Source organism: Mercenaria mercenaria, chromosome 9 (assembly GCF_021730395.1).
Source record: "Mercenaria mercenaria strain notata chromosome 9, MADL_Memer_1, whole genome shotgun sequence".
NCBI classification, from domain to species: Eukaryota; Metazoa; Mollusca; class Bivalvia; order Venerida; family Veneridae; genus Mercenaria; species Mercenaria mercenaria.
In genome coordinates this window covers 54,662,966-54,676,733 of record NC_069369.1, presented here as the reverse complement: position 1 = coordinate 54,676,733, position 13,768 = coordinate 54,662,966, and the positions used below count along the sequence as shown (strand labels likewise).

Sequence of the window (13,768 nt, the reverse complement as noted above, 5' to 3'; positions counted from 1 at the left end):
TAGCAGAAGACTCAAGAAATACAGTTTGCCAAATAGTTTCATCAGTGAGCATTTCATCGGGAAGCATTCATGAAATTCTGACCAAACACTGATTTATCGAAAGTGTGTGCAAGTGGCGTACCCCTTCATCTGACAAAAAAAGCAGAAAGCCCAATGTGTGCAATGTTGCAAGAAACTTCTAAAAGTCTATAAAATTGCAACTGAAAGGAGGTTTGACGAACTTCTCACAGGGGATGAGACATGGGTATTCTATTACGAACCTACTAGGTGGAAAAACAACAAACAGTGGCTAAGGAAAGAGCAAGAACGACCAGTTATCGCAAACAGAACTCAAAGTTGTAAACGGGTTCTTAACACAATTTTCTTCAGGTCATTGAATGCATTTTGTCAAATGTATGTTGAACAACTACCTATTGAGTACTGGACAAAAAGTTATATTCAATAAGGGATCCGACTGGAAATGTAATACCCATATTTAATATATTTTATTCGAAAACAAAAACCTCAAAAGCTTTATATTTACATTTATTTATTCGATGTGGCATGATGGAATCCGGCAGCACACAGTTTTTAGTCTGGCGCATTAATTATTTATTAATTTGGAACATCGAAATGTTTTCTACTCCCAGTTTTCCAGTTACGGACTTGTATTAATTGTGTGTATGAAATAAAATATGAAAACATATTTGCTTAAGGAAGACTACAAAGGAAAAATGACATAAGACGTCTAAAAAGTCAACTCCGTTACGAATTTGTCGACGAAATACCTCGTAACGGAGCTGCCTCTAACGGAGTTTACTTTTTGGCATATTATCTGCGTACAGCTTCCCCGACTACGAGTATTTGTGTAAACAAAGAAACCTCCATGTTTCTTGCACCGATTCCTTTTATGAACATTTTATTAGGTTAGTGAAAAACTTACTGTGTATTAATTGGGCATAATGTGTATTTTCAATCATTTAGCAGTCGTAACGGTCTTGACAGTGGATTTCCGGGACACACCAATCTATCAGACTGTGAGTGTAAAATAGTGGGGACATAACATCCACCGCAAAATATAGAATTAATCTACATCGCAAACTGAGCCATTAATTTATACCCCCTCCCCCCCCCCCCCCCCCCCCCCCCCCCCGTCCCACACACACACACACACACACACACACACACACAAACACACACACACACACACTTTACAAAACTATCAAACTTTGGTTAGCTTGGACGGACAGGAGTAGTCTATGAAACTATTTATTACCATTAAGTTCTAACGAATTACATGAAGCCTTTGTGTGTGGCAATATCAACAAATGACATTAGAGCAACGATAACGTGTCCCTTGAGGATATCGTTCCCGGATTTTAGGTTCTATGTCGAGTTTGGGTTTGTTGTTTTATCTCATGGGTTCATCATTAGGTGATTAATATTATTGAGAATCTGTTCTAGGAATAGATGTGTGTTTCTTGTTAATGTCAGTTTAGAAATATTTAAATCTCGGCTATAATATTTATTGCAAAGTATGTTACAAATTAGGCAATAGCATAGAGTAGTACCTTAGTGTACATATCGCCAGATTTCCTTTTTATACAAAAACTGACGTATTACGTGATGGTGCATGCGTCCAATTGTTCATTATGTTTCGTATCCGAAGCAGTACTTAATAACAATTCAATGTATTGACTTTAAACTTGACATATAGGTAGGAAGCGATAAAGCAATGTGTACATGTAGATTGTATGGATCAGGTCTGTAGGTCATTAGATACCGAAGAAGGCATCTCAGTTTTACAGCAGGAACCAAGTAAGCTTGACGACCAGAGGAGAAATATGACCTTGTTGACCCTTAACGGGTCTGCACAATGGTAGATTCGAGATGGTTTTGTTTTCAAACAATGGAATGACAATGTCCTAATCTATTTATAATGCCTTTTCATTTTGTTACTGTTCAATTGCTACGCTTCCTTTGAATGTCCCAGCACAAAACAAGCAATACATTTTGTTTCTTTGATGTCTGCTTGATGATTAGAAAGAAACTTTTGAAGGCGTACCAACACAAAATTTAGTGGATTCGTTTCTAAAGATCGATCATGTAGAAAACAATTATGACTGATGTTTGGCTGATTTGTTTGCATTGACAATGATCTCCATCACACACACACACACACACACACACACACACACACACAGCAAACATCGTCTCAACGACAATTTGAAATGGTAAAGTAGTGTTCCGCAGCCTTTGGTGTTTTATAAAATTTTTAGTCAATAGGTGATACAAAATAATACTATGATAATTAAAACAAATGATATTCTATTCTCTACAGTACTTTATCTGCTTTCTTATTCGTGATTTATAAAACGATGTTGAATATTTCTAAAATTCTCATAATCCACGTTCTTAGTTATAAATGATGTATTATAACCTTCAAAGTAGCACATTCTTCACTACTTTGCCGTTAATATCCTGAGCTCTTTCATTAGATACCGAACAAGGCATCTCAATTTTACAGCAGGAACCAAGTAAGCTTGACGACCAGAGGAGAAATATGATCTTGTTGACCCTTAGCGGGTCTGCACAATGGAAGATTCGAGATGGTTAACAGGGTGGCAAATTGAGTGAGTACTCATTATTATCTGTGGCACCAAAATTTAAACTGGAACAGAAGTGATGATTTGTTAAGTTTTTGTGAATCGCGTTTATTTCATTGTTTCAAAATATGAATAGTTAGTTTTGAAACAACACTAAATTTCGATTTTGCCTACGTTTTGCTTTGTATTTCTATTCATTTTTTCTACTCTGAGGCTCTAAGAATATGGATTGAAATTTTGACATGCTAAAATTTTGTCGTATTGCCAATAAAACCCTCATAATTCATAGCCTATATCAAATTTAAAAGAACATGCACAACATATGTTATTTTGATACCATTTTGTGGTTTCTTGTCGTTTTTCGGATACCTAAACTGTGTTTGTTTGACTAATAGCCCATGTTTTAAAACAAATAAACACTTCTTGCTAACTTTATTCAACAGAATTATATGGGTAAACTGTTGTAGCATGTATATACAGTTAGTTTAAGACAAAAGCCTGTTCCAAACTTGAGAAATGGAATGTCAAATTACAAAAAGTATGATAATATTGACAGGTAAACTACTGCCAAAGTTTAAAATAGTTTAGTTGTTAATCTTTGTTTAAAACAGTTAAATAGAACTTTTTGAATGTACAGAGAACAGTCATGATTATTTTGAAATGACGATACAAACTACTATATTTGTTAAAACACATACCACGATCGATCACGTTCAATGTATTTATTGAATGTATATTTGTTAGTGTTCACGATCGCTCTCAATACACTTTATGAATGTATATTTGTCAGTGTTTAATATTTCTTCAGGGTTGCAGCTAAAATCTTTACATGTCAACTTGTTAGTTGTCTAGAATGTCTTGTTAGCCTTCGTTGAAATATGTTCTTCATTATTCTGTCGTCTGCAGAACCACATTCATCTGCTGAATTGCATCTTTGTGTAGATGCCTGCGCACACGTGTAAGAAACATTTCTTCCTTTGAGGAAACCAAGTTACTTTGAAGACCAATAGGAGGACCGCGAGGACCAACAGGACCAAGAGGTAGGCACAGCGTGAGATTCAAAATGGTAAGTAGGATGACAATATACGCAAGGCGTATTTGAACAGCCATAATTCTCGACCGCACCAAATCTGAAATGAAGACAGGAATTGAACGCATAGTTAAGTGATGGGATCAAAACAGATCCAATACACTCTAAACAAAATGAAAGAAATAAACAAGCATTGCCATGGCTTTACTTGTACACTAACGGAACATAATGATATTGACTATGGCGAAGCAACAGAGAAATATTTCATAGACATATGATGACCGTAAAACTAAAGGGGACTGCAGTGAAAGATAGGATAATGTTCAATTAATTTTGCTTATTAGGTAGATACAAGTCAAACACCATGTTTTCCAGCACATTTATTATAATGGCTATCAGTTTACTTAACTAATATTACTTGAATAAATTGTTCTCTGCAAGTATCTGCCCGCATGATTCAGAGGTTAAAACTGTGATGTTTATAATGTGTTGTAATATTCCGTAAAAAGTACTGTTTCTGTTGTATGTTGATTGACCTGACTTTTATGACTTTTATGACAAAATATAGTGACACTGCTAGGCTGGAAGACACGAAATCTTGCTACTCAAAGCAATTACGCGGTATTATGCATGCTTTGAATATTATGTCTTAACTCACAATAATAATATCTTGCATCATGTCAACTTTTGACAATTTTGAAAAATATATACTTCTATCCACTTATAAAAAATGCCAACGTAAAATATCATGAATATATTCTTAAGCTTAAAATAAAATTAATTCAGATAACCTTTAAAAGTGCTTTATAGAATACATTTCAAAAATAAAATCTACTGCGAATTCATAAAAACCAGAAGGAAAGTTTATTCCTACATTAATAATTTTAATATAAAAATATAGATATAACTAAACAACCAAACATTTTCACATACATGTATTAAAATTTAAGTCACTTACTTATTTCCTGTCAAAGCCGAACTTAATTTGTGACTTCTAGCAGAAACTAAAACGAAATACAAGTAGATACATTCCATAAGAAATATCTCATGAAAAAATAAATAAAAAACAATATTATATGGAAAGTAACTTTAATATACGTTTACTTGTTCCTAGTCTAATCCTCCAAACCGATCCAATAAAACTGCAGTACTGAAAATCAATGCTTAAATATTGTCAAATTCTATTCACAGCGTTATATATTTTGCCTTTTAATTGCATGTTATGCTGCAGTTAGTCTTTTATAATTGTCTACAGTATAACAATTGATATACAATGTAACGTTGATACGTATATAGACAATACAGTAGTCCTTATTGCAAGTCAAGAGGTAATAAAGACAAACACCACTAAAACATATTACCAATGGAAAAATCAATGCACACAATTAAAGATATAATTTTTTGCTAGGTAAGTGTTTATTTACAGTGCAGTATTTTGTCCTGTGCTCTTAAACGTAACGTGTATTTTACATTTACTAGGTTATTTCTCGTGAGATCCGATCTGGCAAAAATCCAAACGAGCCGAAGATCGAGCTAATTCAAATTCTTTAGCCATCGACTGTTAAGGTTTACTCATACTACAATATCATTACTGTTTGCTTTAACATATTCATAAAGGCATTTCTTGTCCCACTGAGGAACAATTAAATTGTAATAAAGGTTTTTAGTCAAGGCATTATAGCCTAAATAGATGGGTAGCCTCAAACAAATTCCTTCACAATAATTATTTTAATTTTCATACACTATAATATCTGCACTAACAATTTACAAAAGTCCTCAGAAATATTTGTGTCCAATCATGAAAAAATATATGTCTTTTATACCCTACTATTTTTCTGCAAGTCCCTCGATTTTTTTCTTCACGGAAGTCAAGAAGATAGATTGTATTATTTGTTTCAACTCTAAAACATGGACATCTTGAATACTGATAGAAAAAATAAAACAGTTTTATTAAAACAGATATTTATTGCTTCGAGTACATACTAAACATGCTTCGAATACATACTAAACATGTAAATAATCACATTTTATGTGTATAAAGACCCGAGCTGTACCCCACCCACTACATTATAAAGATAATCATATGAATTAACAGGTAGTTTCCATTTAGTAACAATGATGTGTATATAGCATTATTATATACAATTTTATTTTACAAAGAATTATGAGATCTTATAAATATATTTATCTGTGTAAAGTATCACTTAAACTAACAACCTCAGTAAATATCGAGATGGCACATTATAAAGCAGAACTTTTGTTTATAAGTAACAAGCAATTACTTACTGGAAAAATGAATATAAATAAAATGCTGCACATTACATGTATTACAATTTTCTGGTATAAGTATTTTAACAATATGTTTTTTTTCAAACACATGTAGTGCAATAATAGATTTATTCATATATGTGTTCATATTTACAATGACTTCATCAAATTTAATTAAACATACACTTCAGCCCTATTAGAGATATCTATCTTGAATATAAATAGTAAAACAATAAAACAGTTATGTCAAAATACATATTGTTTGCAAAACTGATACATACAATACATGCTAAATTCATAATAGTATGTGATTGAAGTCCTGATCTGTACCCCACCCACTTTAATACATAGGTACATATCATGTAATATCTAGAATCCATATACAGTCAAACCTATGTTGAAGACCTCCTGTAGATAAGACCACCTTAACAAAAACACTGATGCAATGCCAAACGGCACCAGTTTTTATTACCATGAGACCATTATTAATGGATATTTCACCTGTTAATAGAGACCACCAGTCAACAAAGGTAAGTTTTTGTTCTTCCTATTTGTGGTTTTTACAGAACATGTTCGGCTGTAGTAACAATAATATGTTTGCACTGTTATCAAATTTCTACTGTTATTCCCATTATATGTACAATATCACTGTATAATAAATTGTGAGATCTAAGAAACTTATATACATCGGTGAATATACATTCCGTGTGACTACAACATAATCGTTTGTTAATAATCTATAGTAATATGACAAAATACTTTGATTAGCAGAGTATTTTAAAAAGCAACAAGCATGTACTGACCAACTGAAACATAGTAATATAAATTATATGGTAATAATTATAACTCATTTCTAATACTACGTTTTTAAATAACTATGATACAAAATAACCTGCCTTCAAATGTAATGAAGTATACAACAGGCTTAGTAGATACATTTGCAGAGAATGTTATACTGACAAGTACTTTTCATGTTGACCAGTATCAACAAAGAAACATTTGAGACTGAGGGGCAAGCAAATATTATCATTAAGCTTCAGTATCCCTTCATGCACATAATCTAATTTTCTAGTTCATCTTCTACTGATTGAACATTGCTACAACCGATTCCATTGCATTCCCCACAGGCAGTAGAACAAGACAGACCATGCTTACGGCAAGTGCATCTTCGAGAGTCGCAATTTTGTTTGCAGTTGCATCTTATGATTTTCAGTCTCTCTGGCGCAGCAGGTAAATCACATTTCAGTGGGGTAAGCCTGCCATCTTTTTCATACCAGCCCCATTCCCGTGGTTGTAGTATTCTTTCAAGCCATGTCCGAACTTGTAGGTACACCCTGTAGCTGTGATATTTGGCCAATTGAGAAGTTGGTGGTAAACTCTGTACTTGTACAACTGTTGTGCCTGTACTGACACGCTGAAAAAAACTTTCTGTATCTTAGCCTATCTAAACCTTCAATTTTCCTGCCATTGAACAACGTACACATCATTTGCTCTCCTGCTCTTTCGAACTCTTCGTGAGTGGACTCTTTCAGAAATATCTTTGCATTTGCATGGAAATCTGTGTCGACCATGGCTTTTTTAGAGCAATTCCTTTTCCTATTCCGTATATCCTCGATGTAGTGTCACAACCGCAGAATGCGTGGACAACAGGTAAAACACTGCATATGCCTTCAGTTAGTACATTCTTTGTCTTAGAAATATCCCAAATTTTCTTTTTCTTTGAACCAGAGTCAGACTTAAAAAATATCTTTTCCCTGCCTTCTTCCGCGTGATGACACAGTAAAACTAAAAGGTCTGTTTCTTCACCAATAACCACCGTCGGTTTTTCGTCTGATAATTCCACTGCTGTTTTCACTATCAAGAGATTTTTGCTCCTATTCTGCCTTTCGTCCTTCGTACGTGTGTTGTGTCTTTTGTAGAAGGCCCATTTTCATACCCGTCAAATACAATATGTGCATTTTTATAGTTTGTTTCGACAAATCTACAATAATTACTACATACTGCTCCAAATGAGGTACCATAATCCCAAGGGATTCGTTGAAGTAGAGATCCACCATCCAAAACAATATGACACACGGTCAAGGGTGGTATATATGTTGCATCACATTGTCCCAAGTCCCATATAGTGTTAGCGATTTGAGGCTTCTGTGCTTCTCTCATTAATCCTGAATTGTCAAAAAGTGCTGATGGATTTGCTGACAATTCTTGCTTAAATATCTCCTCAGGATCATCAGTATAGTTGTCCGCAACTGCCATAATTCTTTGGAACAGTAGCTGAGGGTCTACATGGAACTCTTCTCCACCAACTTCGATATTTGTTTTGGACAGCTTGATCGTTACGTTTAAACGAATGTTCAAGAACCTTTTTCCCTTCCATGTTCTTCAGTATTTTCTCCCCTACATTTCTTGCCGAGTCCACGTTTACATTTGCGTCTGCTAAACTTCCCGTTTCAATATTTCTCAGGTTTGCTTCATCTGAAAATGGGTTTCGCTCCCGGAGAAACTCTAAAAACACTTGCCGATCTTTCTCATCCCTGTCGATTCGAGATTTTGCAATATCCTTGTGCTGATCACTTGTATTGTATTTCTTGTTAGTATATTCTTGCATTGCAAAATTTATTTCTGCACAGGCTGGCATAGACAAAATCCACTGCGTTCGTTGTAACTCTGACAATCCTCTGCCTCTTGTCAGTCCACCTACAGACTCGACACTGCGCATAAGTACTTGTTCAATAACCAGATCGGTAGAAAGACCACCGCACATTCTGTTTGACCTTCGGACCACATGCAATCCCTTTTCAAATGCTTGGCAAACTTCAGGATGTGTTATATGAAGACAGTTCATTTGCTGAAGGTACATGTAGCTTGATTTCGTGTACAGATTATGTCCTGCAGCTGCAAAAAAAGGAAGCATGTTTTTCAAACTCTTGAGGTGACATCGCCAATTCCTAATCCTTTCAGCTGCGATAAACTGTTTCAGTAGGTTGATCATTTCTAAGTATTGTAGCCATAATTTTGCAGTTCTAGAACTTTTCAATGTATGCTTAGTACTTTCAACTTTGTCAACCATTTCTTTTCGATTTACATTGTCTTCAGTTACTAGTAGCCGTTCATCAATTTTCTGCTCGAGTACACTTTCAAAAATTGTGACTAATTTTCTCTGTTCAGGTGAGTAGGCTTCATCATTGCTTCTCCCTGTTTCAGCATGATTGTTATTCTCATCTATATACTGCGTTTCCATTAACTCATGAAATGTCTTCTCCATAATGAGCTGGTCAAGTGCATCACTGGCCAAGAAATGACCTCTAATTGCCCTCTGAACCGCCTTTCCGCTTAGCATATGGCAAACAGTGTTTGGAGCATATACAGTGCTTAGTAGTTCTGAAAGACCGCTATTTTCCATAATCTTCCCTATACATCCCAAGAAACTCATTTCCATATGAAAGGCACCAAGTCTGATTACAGCTCTCTTCAGCTCACTAGAATCTGGTTCGTTTGTTATGATAGTCATGGCCTTCCAATACAGTGGTTGGTCAAATGTTATGACAGGGTCAATGTTCATCAAACGGGCTTGCTGTGCAACGTATGTCAAGGTGGAATATATGCAGGACATATCCATTGGGTTCATGTCTATCATGGGAAGGAACTGGACTTTGGACGCTCCTGGATGTTCACCCTTCTGAACAGTTTGCATGATTCCAGACCAGCTTGGTGTCATTGGACTTAGTGGGCGTGTAATTTTAACAAGAAACTCGAAGTTTCCAGGTATAGGATCCTCACAATCTATATCCAACAGCTTCTCAAATATGACATTTTCAAGGACATTGTCATTTTGTTTATAATATTTTATATTGATTTTCCCAATTTTGACAAGCTCTTCATTTGTTACTTGTATCCTGGGCACAACTCGTCTTTTGTTGCCCTTTGGTGTAAATGTTGCAATTATGCCCATTCCATGGAATGTGTACACACTGGTGTTGCTTTAGGCTCCAGTTATAAAGAAAATTATTTCCTACATAAAGATGCGTTGAATTTAAAACTCTTCCAAAGACACTTCATACAGGCGGGTAAGGGTATTTGATAAGGGAGAATCCAGAGTCCAAGATCTACCTTGGTGTAGGGCGTTCTAAACCGTCAGCCTCCTCTCATAATATTGCTACTGTAGCAAGACTCAAGAAATACAGTTTGCCAAATAGTTTCATCAGTGAGCATTTCATCGGGAAGCGTTCATATCATTCTGACCAAACACTTTGAATTATCGAAAGTGTGTGCAAGTGGGGTACCACTTCATTTGACAAAAGGCGGAAAGCCCAATGTGTGCAATGTTGAAAGAAACTTATAAAAATCTATAAAACTGCAGTTGGAAAGGAGATTTGACGAACATCTAACAGGCTCACAGGAGATGAGACATCGGTATATTATTGCAAACATATGTGGAAAAACAACAAACAGTGGCTAAGGAAAGAGCAAGAACGGCCAGTTATCGCAAACGGAACTCAAAGTTGTAAACGGGTCCTTTACACAATTTTCTTCAGATCACTGAATGCATTTTGGCAAATGTATGTTGAACAACTAGTTATATTCAATAAGAGATCCGATTAGGAATGTAATACCCATATTTAATACATCTTATTCGGAAACAAAAACCTCAAAAGCTTTATATTTACATTTATTTATTCGATATGGCATGATGGTATCCGGCAGCACACAGATTTTAGTCTGGCGCATTAATTATTAATAAATTCTGAACATCGAAATGTTTTCTACTCACAGTTTTCCAGTTACGGACATTGTATTAATTGTGTGTATGAAGTAAAATATGAAAACATATTTGCTTAAAGAAGACTACAAAGGAAAAATGACATAAGACGTCTAATAAGTCAACTCCGTTACGAATTTGTCATCGGAATACCTCGTAACGGAGCTGATTGTAACGGAGTTCACTTTTTGGCATATTATCTGCGTACAGCTTCTCCGACTGTGAATATTTGTGTAAACAAACAAACCTCAATGTTTCTTGCACCGATTCCTTTTACGAACATTTTATTTTTAGAATTTTTCATGAAACAGGTTAGTATAAAAGCAAATTACTGTGTATTAATGGGGCGTAATGTGTATTTTCAATCATTTAGCAGTCATAACGGACTCGACAGTGGATTACCGGGACACACCAGTTTATACTGTGATTAACTTTGCAACGAAAGGAAAGCGGTATCCTGTATTCCTGTATCCCCCCACCCACCCCCACTTCACACACACACACTTTACAAAACTATCAAACTTTGGTTTGCTTGAACGGACAGGAGTAGTCTATGGATCTATTTATTACCATTAAGTTCTAACGAATTACATGAAGCCTTTGTGTGTGGCAATATCAACAAATGACATTAGAGCAATGATAGCGTGGCCCTTGAAGATACAATTCCCGGATTTTAGATTCTATGTAGAGTTTGGGTTTGATGTTTTATCTGATGGGTTCATCATTATGTGATTAATACTATTGAGAATCTGTTCTAGGAATAGATGTGTGTTTCTTGTTAATGTCAGTTTAGAAATATTTAAATCTCGGCTATAATATTTGTTATTTTGATACCATTTTATGGTTCTTGTCGTTTTTCGGATACCTAAACTGTGTTTGTTTGGCTTATAGCCCATGTTTTAAAACAAATAAACACTTCTTGCTAACTTTATTCAGCAGAATTATATGGCTAAACTGTTATAGCATGTATATACAGTTAGTTTAAGACAAAAACCTGTTCCAGACTGAAGAAGTGGAATGTCAAACTACAAAAAGTATGATAATATTTACAGGTAAACTATGCAGATGTTTATAATACTTTAGTTGTTAATCTTTGTTTAAAACAGTTAATTAGAACTTTTTTACAGAGAACAGTCATGATTATTTTGTAATGACGATACATACTACTATATTTGTTAAAACACATACCACGATCACGTTCAATGTATTTATTGAATGTATATTTGTTAGTGTTCACGATCGCTCTCAATACACTTTATGAATGTATATTTGTCAGTGTTTAATATTTCTTCAGGGTTGCAGCTAAACTCTTTACATGTCAACTTGTTAGTTATCTAGATCTTCTCAGCCTTCGTTGAAAGATGTTCTTCATTATTCTACCGTCTGCAGAACCACATTCATCTGCTGGCTTGTATCTTTGTGTAGATGCCTGTGCAAACGTGTAAGAAACATTTCTTCCTTTGAGGAAACCAAGTTACTTCGAGGACCATGAGGAATAGGATGAGGAAAGCACAGCGTGAGATTCAAAATGGTAAGTAGGATGACAATATAAGTAAGGCGTATTTGAACAGCCATAATTCCCGACCGCACCAAATCTGAAATGGAGACAGGCATTGAATGCATAGTTAAGTGATAGGATCGGAACAGATTTAATACATTGTAAACAAAATGAAAGAAGTGAACCAGCATTGTCATGGCTTTACTCGTACACTAACGGAACATAGTAATATTGACTATTGCGAAGCAACAGAGAAATATTTCATAGACATATGATGACGGTTAAACTAAAGAGGACGACAGTGAAGGATAGGATAATGTTCAATTTATTTTGCTTATTAGGTAGATACAAGTCAAACACCATGTTTTCCAGCACAGTTATTATAATGGCTATCAGTTTACTTAACTAATATTACTTGAATAAATTGTTCTCTGTAAGTATCTGCCCGCATGATTCAGAGGTTAAAACTGTGATGTTTATAATGTGTTGTAATTTTCTGTAAAAAGTACTGTTTCTGTTGGATGTGGATTGACCTGACTTTTACGACGAAATATAGTGAAACAGCTAGACTGGAAGACACGACATTTTGCTACTCAAAGCAATTATGCGGTATTATGCATGCTTGAAAATTATTTCTTAACTCACAATAATAATACAAATGTATATTGCATCATGTCAACTTTTGACAATTTTGAAAAATATACTTCTATCCACTTATAAAAATTGCCAACGTAAAATATCATGAATATATTCTTAAGTTAAAAATCAAAATATTTACATTCGCCCTATTCTTCTCCATTGAAAAAATTGACGTTCATTTCGTATGAACAGCAAAATGAAAGGCGCGAAAGTTACGTCAACGCTGCTTAGTGATAACGGGTCGCTGTTTTGACGACGTCCGCGTATAGTCAGGGAGAACGTTCTTTAGATGTCGTCGCGGTTGTTCCGTCGTCTGGTGAACAGAATTGCCGGAAAGCTGATTTTAATGTTAAATTCCACAAAATGTGTTGAATTTGTAATATAATCTAGTTTACAAATGGAAAGGAAATATAATGTAAATATAAGAAATGAAATGTATTTTTCGATGTTCATGCGAAATGAACGACAGAATAGGATCGATAAATTAAACATGAATCGCGCTAGCGATTTGTCAATCCTATTCTGTCGTTCATTTCGCATGAACACCGAAAAGATACATTTCCTTTCTTAATTAATTCAGATAACGTTTAAAAGTGTTTTATGGAATACATTTCAAAAACAAAATCTACTGTGAATTCATAAGAAGCAAAAGGAAACTTCATTCCTACATTAATAATTCTGATATAAAAATGTAGATATAACTAAACAAGACAAACATTTTCACATACTTATTAAAAATTAAGTGACTTACTTATTTCCTGTCAAAGCCGAACTTAATTTGTGACTTCTAACAGACTTCTAGCAGAAACTAAAAATGAATACAAGTAGATACATTTCATAAGAAATATGTCAAGGAAAATTAAATAAAAATCAAGCTTATATGGAAAGTAACTTTAAAATACGCTTACTTGTATCTAGTCTTATCCTCCAAACCGATCCAATAAAACCACAGTACTGAAATTAAATGCTAAAATATTGTCAAATTCTAT

At 34.6% G+C, this 13,768-nt stretch overlaps 2 long non-coding RNA genes across 2 annotated transcripts; both read right to left on the bottom strand.

Annotated features, from left to right (window-relative positions):
* Window positions 1-3,002: 3,002 nt before the first annotated feature.
* Window positions 3,003-5,430, bottom strand: LOC128559525 (uncharacterized). Its single transcript, XR_008372433.1, has 2 exons — window positions 4,720-5,430; window positions 3,003-3,715 (listed from the first exon to the last, which is right to left on the bottom strand). It is a non-coding gene; the product is annotated as an uncharacterized LOC128559525 (long non-coding RNA).
* Window positions 5,431-11,556: 6,126 nt separating this feature from the next.
* On the bottom strand, window positions 11,557-13,768 carry LOC128559524 (uncharacterized). Its single transcript, XR_008372432.1, has 3 exons — window positions 13,688-13,768; window positions 13,531-13,587; window positions 11,557-12,237 (listed from the first exon to the last, which is right to left on the bottom strand). It is a non-coding gene; the product is annotated as an uncharacterized LOC128559524 (long non-coding RNA).